This window comes from Protopterus annectens, chromosome 4.part0 (assembly GCF_019279795.1).
Source record: "Protopterus annectens isolate FY-2018-M chromosome 4.part0, PAN1.0, whole genome shotgun sequence".
In the NCBI taxonomy this organism is placed as follows: domain Eukaryota; kingdom Metazoa; phylum Chordata; order Ceratodontiformes; family Protopteridae; genus Protopterus; species Protopterus annectens.
This window is the reverse complement of record NC_056733.1, coordinates 1,696,825,522-1,696,842,715: the sequence shown is the minus strand read 5'-3', so window position 1 is coordinate 1,696,842,715 and position 17,194 is coordinate 1,696,825,522. Positions and strand designations below refer to the sequence as shown.

At 36.0% G+C, this 17,194-nt stretch overlaps 1 protein-coding gene across 1 annotated transcript in view; it reads right to left on the bottom strand.

Moving 5' to 3' along the window:
- LOC122799984 (START domain-containing protein 10-like) overlaps nucleotides 1–17,194 on the bottom strand; it is a 751,875-nt gene that overhangs the window by 439,799 nt on the left and 294,882 nt on the right. The window lies entirely within an intron of this gene.

Sequence of the window (17,194 nt, the reverse complement as noted above, 5' to 3'; positions counted from 1 at the left end):
GCTGATGCACATGTTGAAACTGAACTTTCATATAAAATAATAGCAGACATTGGAAGGTGGTTGTCTACAAAACTGACGACCTGGTTTATTAAACAGCTACAGTTCATCCTATGGTCAGCACAGAGGAAAGGATCAAGAATTTGATGGCCCTCTTTTTTGGAAAGTAAGATCCATGAAGAAGCCCATTTGAGATATGCTTTTGGTGAAACTTAAAGCATGTAAGTATGAAACTTGAAGCAGATTTGGCACTTGTATTGCACCTTCATATGGGAACATGAAGTAATCATGCAGATATGATGGCATATCCATGCTTCTAAGTACTGTATGTAAATCAAATGGGTGGAAGTTTGGAAACCATTAGGGAGGTTACTGAGAGCATGTCCTTGCTGCTATCTGGACCAGATTTATAGACATTTTCTTCTTATTACCCAACCAACTTATAAACTATATGCAAATTTATTTCAGAGGAAGTGCACTAAGTTTATATGATAGTGCTGGGATAGATTATATTGAGGTATTCAAGGCTGACTGACTACATCGCCTCAGAGCACTCAGTTCTGACTCAAACCAGCTTATCATCTATAGCACCTAAATGGCAGCTCGAGGATGCAATTCCCTAGAACACACATACTCAAGCTCATGATATCATGATCACATAACACAGCTAAAAAGTGAAGATCTGTTTCTGGCATTTTTCACTGACTGTAATACTCAGTGATTAACCAAAAATAAAGTTTACAAGAGACAGAACAAAAAATATGACCTGAACCAGAGACACTTAAGAGACACTTAAGTGGCATACACAACAGGAAGAAACAAAGGCATTCCTGCATCTGTCACTGCCATTTGTTGGGGGGCACTGTCAGTTCTTATTGCCTAGTGAGGCCCATTATTAGCAATACTTTAAAGGTGCATAACAATTGTAAAGCTCCTTTCCAAGTGGTAATATTGGGTCTTGTGCTAGCATAGCACTTAACCAGCTTGTCATTTCTCTGGCATTAGAGCATAATCATGGTGCTCCATGCATTACAATATAATTAACAACACTGTACCAGGAGAGACATAGATCATGATTTATTTAAGCAATAAACAATGAGAAAGTTTGGTTGTGCTTCAGTGACTGAGACTTTTTTCTTTTGGTATATGCTCAATTTATAACAGCACACTGGTTGGGCTAACCAATCAGCATGCACATATTTGAATACTGATGAGCTATCATTGTATCATTTGCAATATTGGGAATGTTTCAGACATTGCAGTGTGCTATGGGAACTACAGTCAAATGAAATCCCAGATTTCAAGCAATATTATGTGGCAACAAGCATTCAGATATTTCAAAAGCATCCATAAATATCTAAAACTACCAGCCTTCAGAAATATTTGATGACTAAGCTGAGAGACAAGATATTAACGTATAAGAGAAAAGAGTACTATAAGAAAATATTTCTTCACAAAAGGAGCATGAAGAGAAATGAGTACTATAAGAAAACATTTCTTCACAAAAGGAGCATGGAGAGAAATGCCTACGGGAATGTGCAGCAGAAATATTTGGTAAAGATATTCTAAGGAATTCCCAAATGTATATGAAATTCACCTGGGACCAAAAGTATTAAGTATGGCAGCAATACCTGAATGTAGATAGTAGGTAGGATTCCTCAAATAATGTAGTTGGTAAAAGATATACCCAGAATGGGAGACATCTATCTATATCAGTATTAAGGTTTAACAGTAATCTAACACACACTGGCTTACAATGGTAAACAAAAAATAAAATGCAACATTCAGAGATCAAGAAAGGAAACAGACAGTGAACAAATGAAGGGACCAAATGGAAAGGAACATAGTAAACACAGTTTAGTGATAGTAAAATGCAAAAAAAAAAATGTACCAACTTATTTGCTAAGCAGAAATCATGAAGGCAGTGCATAAAATCCAGACAAGGGTAAAATACAGAAAAAGAAACAGAGATGTCATTACTTTAAAGCTCAGGAACAGAAAAAAAAAGGTAGAGAAAATAGATGACAAAATGGGAAAGGTTACACAAAAAAGAGAAAGACACATTTTGTGCAACAAGTGATTAAATATCACATGGAAACAAAGGTTAGAGTTACAAAAAACTAGACAACGAGCATGCATTAAAATATGATAAATGCTTTACCCATATTCAGTGACTAACTTTGATAGGTAAATAAATGCATCAAGGAGAGAGGATTTGTGATAAATCTCCATCAGCAGAAATGCTGAGCTCTGTAAATTAAACAGCAACTTTGTTTGCTTATTAAATAAATTATATAACATGCCAAGTCAGTGACTGTACTATAATAATAAATGATGTGGTCATGTTCACTAACATCTCTGTGTATAATTCACAGTATAAAGACCGTTATATAACATGCCAAGTCAGTGACTGTAGTATAATAATAAATGATGTGGTCATGTTCACTAACATCTCTGTGTATAATTCACAGTATAAAGACCATTATATAACATGCCAAGTCAGTGACTGTAGTATAATAATAAATTATGTGGTCATGTTCACTAACATCTCTGTGTATAATTCACAGTATAAAGACTGTTATATAACATGCCAAGTCAGTGACTGTGCTATAATAATAAATGATGTGGTCATGTTCACTAACATCTCTGTGTATAATTCACAGTATAAAGACCGTTATATAACACACCAAGTCAGTGACTGTAGTATAATAATAAATGATGTGGTCATGTTCACTAACATCTCTGTGTATAATTCACAGTATAAAGACTGTTATATAACACGCCAAGTCAGTGACTGTAGTATAATAATAAATTATGTGGTCATGTTCACTAACATCTCTGTGTAAAATTAACAGTATAAAGACCGTTACATAACATGCCAAGTCAGTGGCTGTAGTATAATAATAAATGATGTGGTCATTTTCACTAACATCTCTCTGTATAATTCACAGTATAAAGACCATTATACAACATGCCAAGTCAGTGACTGTAGTATAATAATAAATTATGTGGTCATGTTCACTAACATCTCTGTGCATAATTCACAGTATAAAGACTGTTATATAACACTCCAAGTCAGTGACTGTAGTATAATAATAAATGATGGGGTCATGTTCACTAACATCTCTGTGTATAATTCACAGTATAAAGACCGTTATATAACATGCCAAGTCAGTGACTGTAGTATAATAATAAATTATGTGGTCATGTTCACTAACATCTCTGTGTATAATTCACAGTATAAAGATTGTTATATAACACGCCAAGTCAGAGACTGTAGTATAATAATAAATTATGTGGTCATGTTCACTAACATCTCTGTGTATAATTCACAGTATAAAGACCGTTATATAACACGCCAAGCCAGTGACTGTAGTATAATAATAAATTATGTGGTCATGTTCACTAACATCTCTGTGTATAATTCACAGTATAAAGACCCTCCCACGCACACACAAAAACACACAAAAACTTATCTTCTTTTTTTCCACTCCCCTTCTAGGTTCAGTTCTTTTGATAAACATTTAAGAAACAGGCAGTTCTATAATTATTTCTTTCTTTAGTTCCTTTAATTAAGGTTATAAGAACTACTTCTTTACATGGTGGTTATTGTCACATGCTCCTGCATTATGCCTTCCGCATGAAAGTACAACTTCACTTGATTACAGATCATGCAGAGGACAACATGTCATAGAAATATTCTTAAATCTCAGTTTTTCACTGTAATTGGTTACAAATGCATATATAATTTGAATTTGTACATACTAAGAATTTCTAATAAAAAACAGCCCCCGAAAAGAATATTTCTCTCTGACATTCTTTTCTGATACTTCATTATTAAACAAAACAATGTTTAAAGCCCCAAAAATCTTTTAAAGCAAAAATTTAAACAGAGAACAGAAACTTATACAGACAACAGTGCTTATGTTTTTTTTTTTTACTTATTTTGAACACACAAGCTCCTAATATCACCACATGTAAGGCAACTTAATTTTGGCTAGACCTAGCTTATGTCATCATCATCTTCTTTCGGCTGTTCCTGTTAGGGGTTGCCACAGCGGATTACCTGTTTCCATTTCTTCCTGTCTTCTGCATCTTGCTCTGTCACACCAACCACCTGCATGTCCTCTCTCAGCACATCCATAAAATATATCTTAGGCCTTCCTCTTTTCCTGTTACCTGGTAGCTTCATCCTTAGCATCTTTTTCCCAATATACTCAGCATCCCTCCTCAGCACATGTCCAAACCAACGTAATCTTCCTCTCTGGCTTTGTCTCCAAACCTTCCAACCTGGGCTGACCCTCTAATATACTTATTCTTAATCCTGTCCACCCTCGTCACACCCAGTGCAAATTTTAACATCTTTAACTCTGCCACATCCAGCTCAAACTCCTGCCTTTTTGTCAGTGCCACTGTCTCCAACCCATATAACATAGCTGGTCTCACTGCCCCCTTGTAGACCTTCCCTTTCACTCTTACAGGTACTCATCTGTCACAAATCACTCCTGACACTCTTCTCCACCCACTCTATCCTCCCTGTACTCTCTTCTTCACCTCTCTTCCACACTCACCGTTACTCTGAACTATTGACTCCAAGTATTTAAACTCATCCACCTTCGCCACTTCTATTCCTTGCATCCTCACCATTCCTCTATCCTCCCTCTCATTCACACGCATATATTCTGTCTTAGTCCTGATCTTCATTCCTCTTTTCTCTAGAGCATATCTCCATCTCTCCAGGGTCTCCTCCACCGGTTCCCTACTCTCACAACAAATCACAATGTCATCTGCAAACATCATAGTCCATGGGGACTCCTGTCTGGTCTCGTCTGTCAACCTGTCCATCACCATTGCAAATAAGAAAGGGCTCAGAGCTGATCCTTGATGTAACCCCACCTCCACCTTAAATGCATCCATCACTCCCACCGCAGACCCCACCGCTGTCACACTACCCTAGTACATATCCTGTACCACTCTTATATACTTCTCTGACACTCCTGACTTCCTCATACAATACCACAACTCCTCTCTAGGCACCCTGTCATATGCTTTCTCTAAGTTCACAAAAACACAATGCAACTCCTTCTGACATTCTCTGTACTTCTCCATCAACACTCTCAGAGCAAACATTGCATCTGCAGTGCTCTTTCCCGGCATGAAACCACACTGCTGATCACTAATCATCACGTCCCTTCTTAACCTAGCTTCCACTACTCTTTCCCATAACTTCATGCTGTGACTGATCAATTTAATCGCTCTGTAGTTACTACAGCTCTGCACATCACCCTTATTCTTAAAAATTGGTACCAAAATACTTTTTCTCCATTCCTCAGGCATCCTCTCACTTTCCAAGATTTCATTAAATGATCTGGTTAAAAACTCCACTGCCATTTCACCTAAACACCTCCATGCTTCCACAGGTATGTCATCTGGGCCAACAGCCTTTCCATTCTTCATTCTCTTCATAGCTATCCTTACTTCCTCCTTTCTAATCCATTGTACTTCATGATTCACTATCCCTACATCATCCAACCTTCTCTCCCTTTCATTCTCTTCATTCATCAACCCCTCAAAGTACTCTTTCTATCTCCTCAACACACTCTCCTCGCTTGTGAGTATGTTTCCCTCAATATCCTTTATCACCTTTACCTGCTGCACATCTTCCCTAGCTCGGTCCCTCTGTCTAGCCAATCGGTACAGGTCCTTTTCTCCTTCCTTAGTGTCCAACCTTTCATACAACTCTTCATATGCCTTTTCCTTAGCCTTCGCCACCTTTCTCTTTGCCATGCACCTCATCTCCTTATACTCCTATCTACTTTCTTCATCTCTCTGACAATCCCACTTCTTCTTTGCCAACCTCTTTGTCTGTATACTCTCCTGTACTTATGTACAGGTAGAAAATGAAATGAAAGACTAAGATTGTCAGTGGTCTGCATTTAGTTGGGCAGGACATTGCAAGCATTGCACATCTTGCCAGTGTTACCTCCCAAGACGTTTGGGATTCATTACTTAATGGAGGTATTGACAAAACTTCACCTGAGAGCACATACCATTTTCCTGATCTGTCACTTAAAAAACTTAATTTGTTCACGAGAAGATAATAAAAGGCAAAGCTTCACCAAAATACAGAGGAAACTCAGTAGCTCAAATATACTTCTAAACGTTTTAATAAATCAAACTAAGAAAAGGAAAACACCCAGTGAACTATTTTTCAGACAGCTTTCAAAACCATTCTTACAAGTAAATATACATGTTCGACAGTCACATAACAAGTCTCACTAACCAATAATAATCAATCCAAATGACAAAAGCACACTGACACCCAATTCCTGAAGAAAAACGCCACACCATAAAGTCCGAAGGTTACTCTCTTTAATATAAACAAACTAACGCATATATTGTACACTGCGTTTTCATCCTGTCACATCAAAGACTTCATCAGATATACCATTAAGTGAGCAATCTTCATAATATATTCTTCCCCCTCCCTTGCATCACCCAATCAGTATTTTATTCCAATTAACTAATTAAAAAATATCAAAAACATAGACCTCAAAATCTCCTAAGAAATCTTATATTCTAAAATTAAAAATAATGTCAATATATTTTAAATAGCCTTTCAATGTTAAGACAATAATAAAATGCTATCATTTACTTGTAAAAATAATGTCAATACTTTATACATTGCAACAGATGGTACAACATGACACAAACATAAATAGAGGACAAATGTACACAGCTTTACCTTAGATTTCCATCTAATAACTATACTGCTATAGTTTGGCTGCTCTAAGCTTTAAAACTGGTGCTAAAGAAATGTAATAATTTAGCCCTGGCTTATTAATGGCTTCCAGTCTTAGCTGCCAAAATAATTCACGAAATTTTATTGTGGTCTCCCAGGGCCCCTCACCCCCACCCCCCGTGGATCCATGTCTATTTTCTCTATAACGTAAAACCCATACTTGGCTAAAGTACAAGTAGTGGAATGTCTGTAAAGGGCATTGTTTTCTACCACTTTTTTTAATATCATTAAGATGTTCATAAATACTTACTTTCTGGTAGTTTTCCCTATGTAAAATGCCCCACAGATGCTGCATACAGCGATATATACCACTCCAATGGTGTCACAGTTTACAAACCCATTAGTTTTGAGTGTTACTCCTCTTTTTGTCCAAAACTAATGTTTCTCCCTGCAAAACGTATGGGCACAGAGAACACCTCCCACATTTATATGTTCCTGTTTTTCTCTTATTGTGTCCCTTCCTTCTTGTTTCCAATAACTCCTTAATGTTTCTCCCCTTCCTATAGGTTAATTTTAGGGGATCTACAAACATTTTTTCTAGGTCTGAGTACTTGCTAAACCTGTTCCACTTGTTTGAAACTATGTTTCTGATAGATCCAGTATTGGCACTATAGTTTAACACATAATTAGTATTCCAGTTAGTGGAATCTTTTGTTTCTTTCCCTTCCCCCATCGTCGCTGGTGGTAATTCACCCAAAATGGGGGCGAATTTCTTCCTTCTTTCCTCCTTATTTTCTAGCCTAATCTCATCAATAAGTGATAGGGGATATCCTCTTTCTAGAACAATTTCTTTCAGTTTTTGACTTTCTATTTCAAAATCATCATCTTCAGAGGTCATCCTACAACTCCTGATAAATTGTCCTCTCACTATACCCTCTTGTGCCAAAATGGGTGTGCACTCGAGTAAAAAAGGTAGGAGTTGGAGAAGGTCTTCTTTCTGAATACATTAGATTTTAATTGCTTAACTTCAATTATCTTTTCCAGGGCCACATCTAGATATTCTAGTCTCTCCTTGGAAATAGTATGGGTGAACTTTAAAAATTCGGTGGTACTATTTATATATTCAATAAACGTGTTCAATTCTTCTTCTGGTCAGGACCAAAAAATAACTATAATATCCAGGTACCAATGGTAGTAGTTCCAGTATTTGCAATAACATGAATGTAAAATATATTTCTCCTCCCAGTTAGAAAGTACCAAATTGGCATACATGGGAGCACAGCTTGCTCCCATGGCTACTCCACTTGTCTGTTTAAAAAATTCCCCCTCAAAGAAAAGGAAATTGTTTGTCAGCACTAGCTCCATAAGCTCTATTATTAACTCTCTTGAATCATTGTCAAGGTCCCCTTTGTACCTCAATGCTTCTTCAAACCATTCTAATCCAACCCTGTGAGGTATCACGTTAAACAGGTCTTGGATGCCTAAGGTAACAAATATTAACTCATTGCAATACAAATTGTTGTTGATACTCCTTAAGAAGTCCCAAAAGTCTTTGAGGATTCCCACTCTACCTGTCCAAACATTTTTAAGTTTATTTTCCAAAAAACTTAGCTATTAGATATGTTTTGGATCCTGTGGCAGCCACAATGGGTCTAAATGGTGGGTCCTCCAAATTTTTATGGACTTTCGGGATCCCAAATATAGATGGTACTTTGGGCTTGTCTATAGATAAGAAGTTGTATGTATCAAGATTAATATCTCCTTATTCCTTTAATTCCTTCAATATAAAGTCTATTTTTCTATATGCCACGTTAATTTCGTTTCTAGAAACTCTTGAATACCTATTAGTATTATTTAGCATTTCCAGCATTTTTGCTGTATATAAAATGCTATACATTATAACCACCCCCCCCACCCTTATCGGGCTTCATTACCCAAATATAATGATTGTCTCTTAATGTAGTAAGTAGCAAGTTTTCATCTTTAGTGAGATTAAATTGTTTCCTACTCCTCTTAAGACTTTCCCTAAGCCCTTTCTCCACCTGTCTTTCAAAATTCATTAATTGTGGATGAAGGGATGGGTTGTATGTACTTTTCTTTTTATTTTTGTTCTGAAAACTAATCTGATTATTCCCTTCCTTATACTGTTCTAAAATCAACTCCAAATTCTTTTTACATACAAATAGCTTCATATCAGTCAAGGTTCTAGAAATATCTTCTGTGTAACTAGGGACAAATTTAAGGCCCTTACAAAAAAGATCAAAATGTGTGCTGGTAACCTCCAACCCACTATAAATGTAAATACTGAAATTATGGTACGAATACCTACTACCTTCTATAACAATATTTTCCTTATGTTCTTCAGTGGTACTTCTAAAAAAAACTTGTCCCATTTAAATCTGGGCTCAAAAACACCTCATGTTTGGGTACCCACCACCTTGTCTTTGATAATAGTTAACCGGTCCCTGTTCTCTAATTCTCTCAGACCTCCTGGGTTCGGGAAATTCTTGGGGGTCATCTAAGCCATAACTTCTCTCCCTATTGTCGTTATGGTGGTTAATACTTTCTCCATTATCTCTTCTTCATCCAAAGTTACTTTTATAACCTAGTGAGCCACCTTCCAAATTGTGTGACCCTCCCTGTTGTTTATAAAATCCCTTCGTTCTAGGTTTGGGGTAACTAATTTTGTCTTTATATTCATTTATATCACGTCTCAGTTTCTTACATTTTCTTTCATACAAAAACCTACATTTGTCCTCCATTTTGACTTTCATGTTAATATATTTCATCTTCTCATCTTCAATGGTAAATAACAAGTAATTTACAATAAGTAGGTTGATTCTCTCAATGTCGGATAACAGTTTCTCCATTGCCCTTCTGTTTTCTATAATGACGGTCCTAAGTATATTTCAACCCACAGTTATTAAAAATTTCCAACAGTTCTAAATGAAATTCGTTACCCTCTACTACATTATTGGGGTATTTGTATATACATAACACCTTTGGCACTATCCCTCTCTTGACATATTCGTGTAGGTAGTTATTGTCTATGCACAGAGCTTTGTATTTCACCATCTTGTCACACAACATATTCACATTTTTATTATAACTATTAACATTAAAAATATCTGTGGACTCATTTTGTGAGTTACAGTTCGAAAAGGCTCTGTTGTTTGTAAGCCAGGAAATAACATCATTGTCCCTACCCCAGTCCAAATCCACAGAACCACGGCCTCCTGTTCTGTTGGCGTTCGAATGATTAGTCCTATGCTGTTCTATCCTGACACCTTCATTCGAATCAGTCTTTGTTTCTGCCTGTCTCGGTTTAACAGCCCTTGAATTCCTGTTGGTAAAATCCAAATTCCCATGATGGCATTCTCTTCATTCCTCATAAGCAGAAGCAGGATTACCTGTCTCCGTCGGTTCATTTTCTTGTGACGTCACATTATACGTCTTTCCTTTGCGTTCACCAAGTGACCACGCCGCCTGGTTACCTGGTAATGAAAGGTTTCCACTAACTTTTAAGTCAAGCACACCAGTGGAATCTCCATTGGAAAACCCTTTATTACCATCCTGTTGACTCAAAAGTGCTATCAACTGTGAGAGCTGCCCTTCAACTCATGTGAGACGATTGCTAATCCCCTCCATAGCGCCAGTTCCCAATTTGGGAGTGCTAGGTTCAGAAATGGATGTCTCCATAAATTACAACAAAACCAAAGCAAAGCAAACCAGGAAAGTGTGCAAACCAAAACTCTAATCTAAATGACAAAAGCACAATAACGCCCAATTCCTGAAGAAAAACGCCACACCATAAAGTCCGAAGGTTACTCTCTTTAATATAAACAAACTAACGCTTATATTGTACACTGTGTTTTCATCCTGTCACATCAAAGACTTCAAAGCACAACGAAAAAGTTGAGGTAAAAAACACACACCTTTATCAAACACAAAGCTTTCAGGTACAAGACCCTTTCTCAATGATAGACACAGGTACATTAAAATCAGACATTAAATACACGCCCAACACATCACGTGACCCGCAGCCATGGTCATGTGACTAATGCATTAAAATAATTACATTACTTATAATTTTAAAACATAAACAAGTAAAATTAGATAAAATTCATACATACATATATTTGCTTACTTTTGTTTACTTATATTTATGTAATCATTTAGATAATAAAGAATATGAGTGGATAGTAAGGCTAGCAGCTAATACATCCCCTGGATTAAATTTTGATGTTTCCTTAAAACCTGTTCTAATAAAAATACAACACACTAAGTTAAAGTAACATAGGTAATGTATTTGCGTATATATGTGTGCATGTAAATATAAGTACACAAAAGTAAGCAAATATATGTATGTATGAATTTTATCTAATTTTACTTGTTTATGTTTTAAAATTATAAGTAATATAATTATTTTAATGCATTAGTCACATGACCATGGCTGCGGGTCACGTGATGTGTTGGGTGTGTATTTAATGTCTGATTTTAATGTACCTGTGTCTATCATTGAGAAAGGGTCTTGTACCTGAAAGCTTTGTGTTTGATAAAGGTGTGTGTTTTTTACCTCAACTTTTTCGTTGTGCTTTGTACCTTTGACTTTGCAACATCAAAGACTTCATCAGATATACCATTAAGTGAGCAATCTTCGTAATATATTCTTCCTCCTCCCTTGCATCACCCAAGCAGTATTTTATTCCGATTAACTAATTAAAAAATATTAAAAACATAGACCTCAAAATCTCCTAAGAAATCTTTTATTCTAAAATTAAAAATAATGTCAATATATTTTAAATAGCCTTTCAATGTTAAGACAATAATAAAATGCTATCATTTACTTGTAAAAATAATGTCAATACTTTATACATTGCAACAGATGGTACAACATGATACAAACATAAATAGAGGACAAATGTACGGAGCTTTACCTTAGATTTCCATCTAATAACTATACTGTTATAATTTGGCTGCTCTAAGCTTTAAGACTGGTGCTAAAGAAATGTAATCATTTAGCTCTAGCTTATTAATGGCTTCCAGTCTTAGCTGCCAAAATAATTCACAAAATTCTATTGTGGTCTCCCAGGGTCCCCCCCATGGATCCATGTCTATTTTCTCTATAACGTAAAACCCATACTTAGCTGAAGTACACTTCACTTCTCTAAATTCCTGTTCATCATCTTTATTACCTCTGCAAAGCAATATGATCCACTACATGGAATAGACATTTCTTGAACTTCTTACATTTCAGTTTGTGTTTATAATAAACTTTATTGTTGATTTTAATGCCATATTTATGTTCATAAATATAATTTCCCAATTTTATGTTAGTCTTACCTACTAAACATGCTTCACAGCCTATAGATTTTGCTGCATGCACTATAAAATCAAAATATTCTGAAGCTTCGTAAGATATTTGTGTGGAGGTACAATGAAGACATGGACAGTTAGCTATAAACCAACAATTATAGAAATCAAAAGAAAGTGGACAGTAAATGGTCCATGTGGCCATTTTAGCCTTGCCAGTTATCACTCTTAGACCTTAGCTCCTTTGTCAAGGAACAACAGGTTAGTCATTCCAGAAGTGAATTTGTGAATACACATACAACTGCCTAACTCCTTTTAAAAGGACAATAGTATATTATGTTGGTTGAACTGAAGTGGAAGTTTCTTTTATAGAAGGGGTAGTCATTGCATGATGAATCAGTCTCTCCATGAAGATTTGTTTATTTGTTGAAGCAGGTTCAAATCTCTGGTACTAATGTTCACTAGACTATTTCATTTGTGGTTATAAGAAGTCTTGAACTGCAGGGATCCAAATACAAGAGTTTCTGGATTGCAAAATTCCTTTAAGAGGTACTGGACTGCTGGATCTTTAACAATATTACATGTCCAGGAAACCACCAGAAAATTCGAAGCAGAGGGTTCAAACCCCAAACTGTGAAGTTTTACTTCCTACAAGCACTATAACTCTACCACTGCACCAGCACTGCACTTACATCAATAAACATTTACAAGGCAACTTTTAAAACATTATCACCTTCATCCTTGCCAATCTTTTCTAAAATGTTCTTCATAGGTAAATACCAGGCTAGCTGAGCTTGTGGGCCATTTTAAGCCTAGCCAATTTCCCCTCAAAGAGATGAATTAAACACTGTATCTTGTGTTTGTAAGGCAAACACCTTAACCATTATGCCGACCCTGAGCTTTGTATATCTACATTTTTGTTAATGAACTTTGTCTCTCTTTCTTCAAGCTGAATCACATTTCATCTGCCTGCTGAAATACAACAGTTATTTTTAAAACGTATTTAATCTTAAAACTGTCCACTGAAAACACCACTGCCATAGCAAAAGACCAATCCATTTTTTTGTTTATTAGCATCTATTTTCATACTTGCGTTCTCATTAAGAATATCTTTAATAGCTCCATCTATCAATTTTTGTGCAAATTCTAATCAAAACATTCATACATGGTCCTTTCACTATATCATCTAATTCTTTATTCTCGTTTGTCAATTGTTTTAACTTAAAACACTAACTTTTGACTGTTTTGCTTATGAGAAGACTCAGATGCATACTTGTGTAGCGTAAAATTGTATTACCAGTTGTATTCTTGTAATTAATGACTGTATTCAAAAAACAGCCTCTAAATTATCGATAATCACTACATCTAAAAATACTGTCTAAAACTTTTTTACGAAAATTTCCAAGAATATCACCTTTTGTTAATTACATCAAAAAAATGCACAGTTGTTCCATAATAGCTCCCAATATGAAATATATTATATGTATGTGTGTATCTCTCTCTCTCTCTCTCTCTCTATATATATATATATATATATATATATATATATATATATATATATATATATATATATCTATATCTATATATATATGTATACATATACATATATATATATATATATATATATATATATATACATGGATCTACTTTCAATCAACGACAGTATGATTAATTGAATCTAACTTACCTGATCTTCATCCACCGAAACTGCATTTTAACGTAATAATGAACTGCCGAATTCCTTTTTCAGGGAAAGGAACCACTAGACCACCATGGTGAACTGTGTCCTCTCCCCATGTAGTGCAATCTCAGAGTTGGTATATTTAAGTAGGGGGGTGTGGGGTGAATCCCCTACTTTGATTGACTCCATGTCTTTCCGTTGTGTGTCATTTGCATGGTGGTCCAGTGGTTCCTTTCCCTGGGAAAAGATTTTGGAAGTTCATTATTTTGTTGACATGCAGTTTCCATGGGTAGTGAGTGGGTAAGTTAGATTCGATGGATCATACTTTCATTGATTTATATAAACAGAACAAAACGAACAATGGGCAAATGAGATCCGTATAAGTACCACTGAAAAAATTATCAAACATAAAACAGGAATGAAATGGCTGCCACAGCAGAAGAATACAACTTTAAAACTTTGTATGGTTTTAATTATTAAACTTTTATTCCACTGCAGTGGCAGCCATTTTGTTCCTGTTTTATCGCTGATTGATATGCACTGACAAACTCAGATCCTACCATTACTTTCAGAATTCTTGTTTCCAAAGAAGTCACAGCCAGATCTTGGTGAAATGGGGCCCTAGGAAGGGTAATGGACCAGCCCCCCCCCCCTTACAGCAACCCCACTGCCTTTCAGCAACCCCATCCTGCAGTCATTCCAATGTTGTATTACTTGCTTTTCTCTCCCCATTTAACATAAGCCACTGTTTAGTCCAGTCAGTGTGTACACTCTTTTCTTCTTTACTTCTACAATGATTTACAGATATTTGGATTTAATTTAAAACTTTTATTTCAAATTTTATAACACAAACATTGATAGCTATTAGTTAAACAAAACAATACAGTCTATAATGAAAATAGATTTAACAAGAGCAACTGTAAGCTTCTCTACCCTTGAAACTCAAATTCATTGTAATTGCATTGAAACCCATATTCAAAGAAAATGCATCTGGCCAGTCACATATTAAATGTACCTTTGGGATGTTTCAGTCTATGGGCTCCATAGAAACATTTTTAGGACCACGCAATAAATGCTTGTGTTCTTTGATTAACCTTACTGATTGTATTAAATTATATTATTTGTTTAATATATCACCACTTGTTAGAGTGTATTTTAAATTTGTTATTTTGAGCATTTTTCCAGTAAGCAGTGAAATATAACATAAGAACCAATTATGACAAGGCTACCCATTTCACAGCATTTCAACTATAAAAGGCCATTCAAACTGCTATTATAATCTACTAATAATAGTCAATACACACAATTTCTGTTGATGTAAAAGCCTTGAGAATAATTACACATTAAAGAGAACTGTAACTGACTTTGCATTTCAGTGCTTCAACTACAAATTCAGTGCCTGCTGCCCTTGAAGAGTAACATTGCCTATGTAACTTTCAAAAAAAAAAAGAGTGTTGGTGGTACGCTATAGGGAATGGCTGGTAAACAGACAGCAGGATCATAATTAGTAGGGATCGCATCCAAAGGAGGACACACTGAGGAGTGCAGCTGCCCCCCCCAGTGCTGCACAGTAGTATCAGCAATTGATATATCCTGGTGTGGGAAAATAATCCACAGCCTTCTGCACCAAAAGCAAGTATGCTACCTGCTACACCACTGATACTTGAACACTTGAGTAACACAACTACAAAATTCTGACTAACATTGATAAACTGTAATCCTCAGGGATATACAAAGACAAACCAAAAAAAGAAAAAAAAAAATATATATATATACATAGTTTCACTTTACAATCCTGAAATACTAAAATATCGAAATTCAGTATCTCGAGATTATAAAGCCAAAAACTTCAAAACCCGAAACTCCAAAAGCGGGAAGTTTAAAATTGCGACTGCCCACATGCACACTCCATACACAAAAAATCACACATACACCTTCCTCCCTAACTACAAACCAACACAACAAAACAAACACATGCACGGACCCTACAGATAAGCAGGCAGACAAGCCCCTGTAGCCCCCAAGACCCTCGCTACTTATATATACTAACTCTGAGGTTACACTAAAAACACAAACACACAAAAAACACCACTACACATTCTACACTCCTCCGGCACAAACACACCTCACATACATCCAAATATCACCACTCTCAACACTTACACACTCACGGTCTTACCTACCTACCCTAACTCACGCCTCATAATTCCAAACACACTCACACACACTAAAATCCCTACCTACAACCCGTACGAAAACATCACTTACCTGAATCTCCAGCTACATCCACATACTAGACTGCACATTACGAACACTGGGAATCCCACATACGCACCTCCACAACTGCAGATTCAACATTTCTGCATTCTGTATTCTGCACATTCGCGCAAGTGTACTTTCGACACTTCAGTCTCGAGCTACTCAAGTACAATATTTCAGTAGTTCAAGAATCTGAAGTGTAACCATACATATATATATATATAATGTATATATGGATCTACTTCTAAAACACAAAGTTTCAAAACTTTCAAATGGCAGAGACCAGAAGACTGAAGTTTTGAAATTTTGAAAATCAAATAAAAAAAATAAAAACAAAACCACATTTTTTTATGTTTTTGCAGGGGGGCAAGCTCCCCTGCACCCCCCCCACACACACACCCCACACACCTTGCTAAATAAATATACCAACTCCAAGATTGCACTACAGTGAGGAAAACAGTAAATATCCCATTCTGTGCTGTACAGCGATCTACATTCAGAACATTCAAAGTTTCAAAAATTTGATCTTATGGTCTCGGACATTTGAAGTTTGAAGTTTTGAAACTGTGAGCTTCTGAAGGGGATACATATACATCTGGTTAATATCCCAATTTGTGATGTCCCCTTACTATCCTGGGTCAGTAACTAAGGAACTTCAGTCCTCACTACTGACTCCAATGTGAGACCATCATTTAAATTGGAGTAATGTTTCATAATTTCTTCTAAGAGCACAATGGGAACATGCTCTATAACCTGGGACTGGACTGTATACTTCTGTCCACCCCTAATGTAACTGTTTATTACATACTTCAGAGCAATGTGTCCCAGTTTAAGACCTCTAATACACTCACACTTAAATAAATTAAATCTCATACATCCAAATACGTCTGTGAAAGCCTGGCACAGATTTTCAGCTGTGTCCCTTCCCCAAAATAATATGGTAACAGGCTGCCAACAATCAGACAGTTTCATGCCCTTTTAAAGGGGTGTCCATTTATTAAGCTTAGATATTAAAACACATGGTAGCACATGACCTACAGCAGCCAGGCTTTCAGAGTAGTCTGGGAATTATCAAAGCAGGTGTAAACAGTCTCAAATCACTAATTGGCCAGCCACAATGTAAGATAATAAAACTATTTAATAATGAGCAAAATGATTAAAATGTAAGTCAGTAATTTCAATAAACAAACAGAATTCAATCA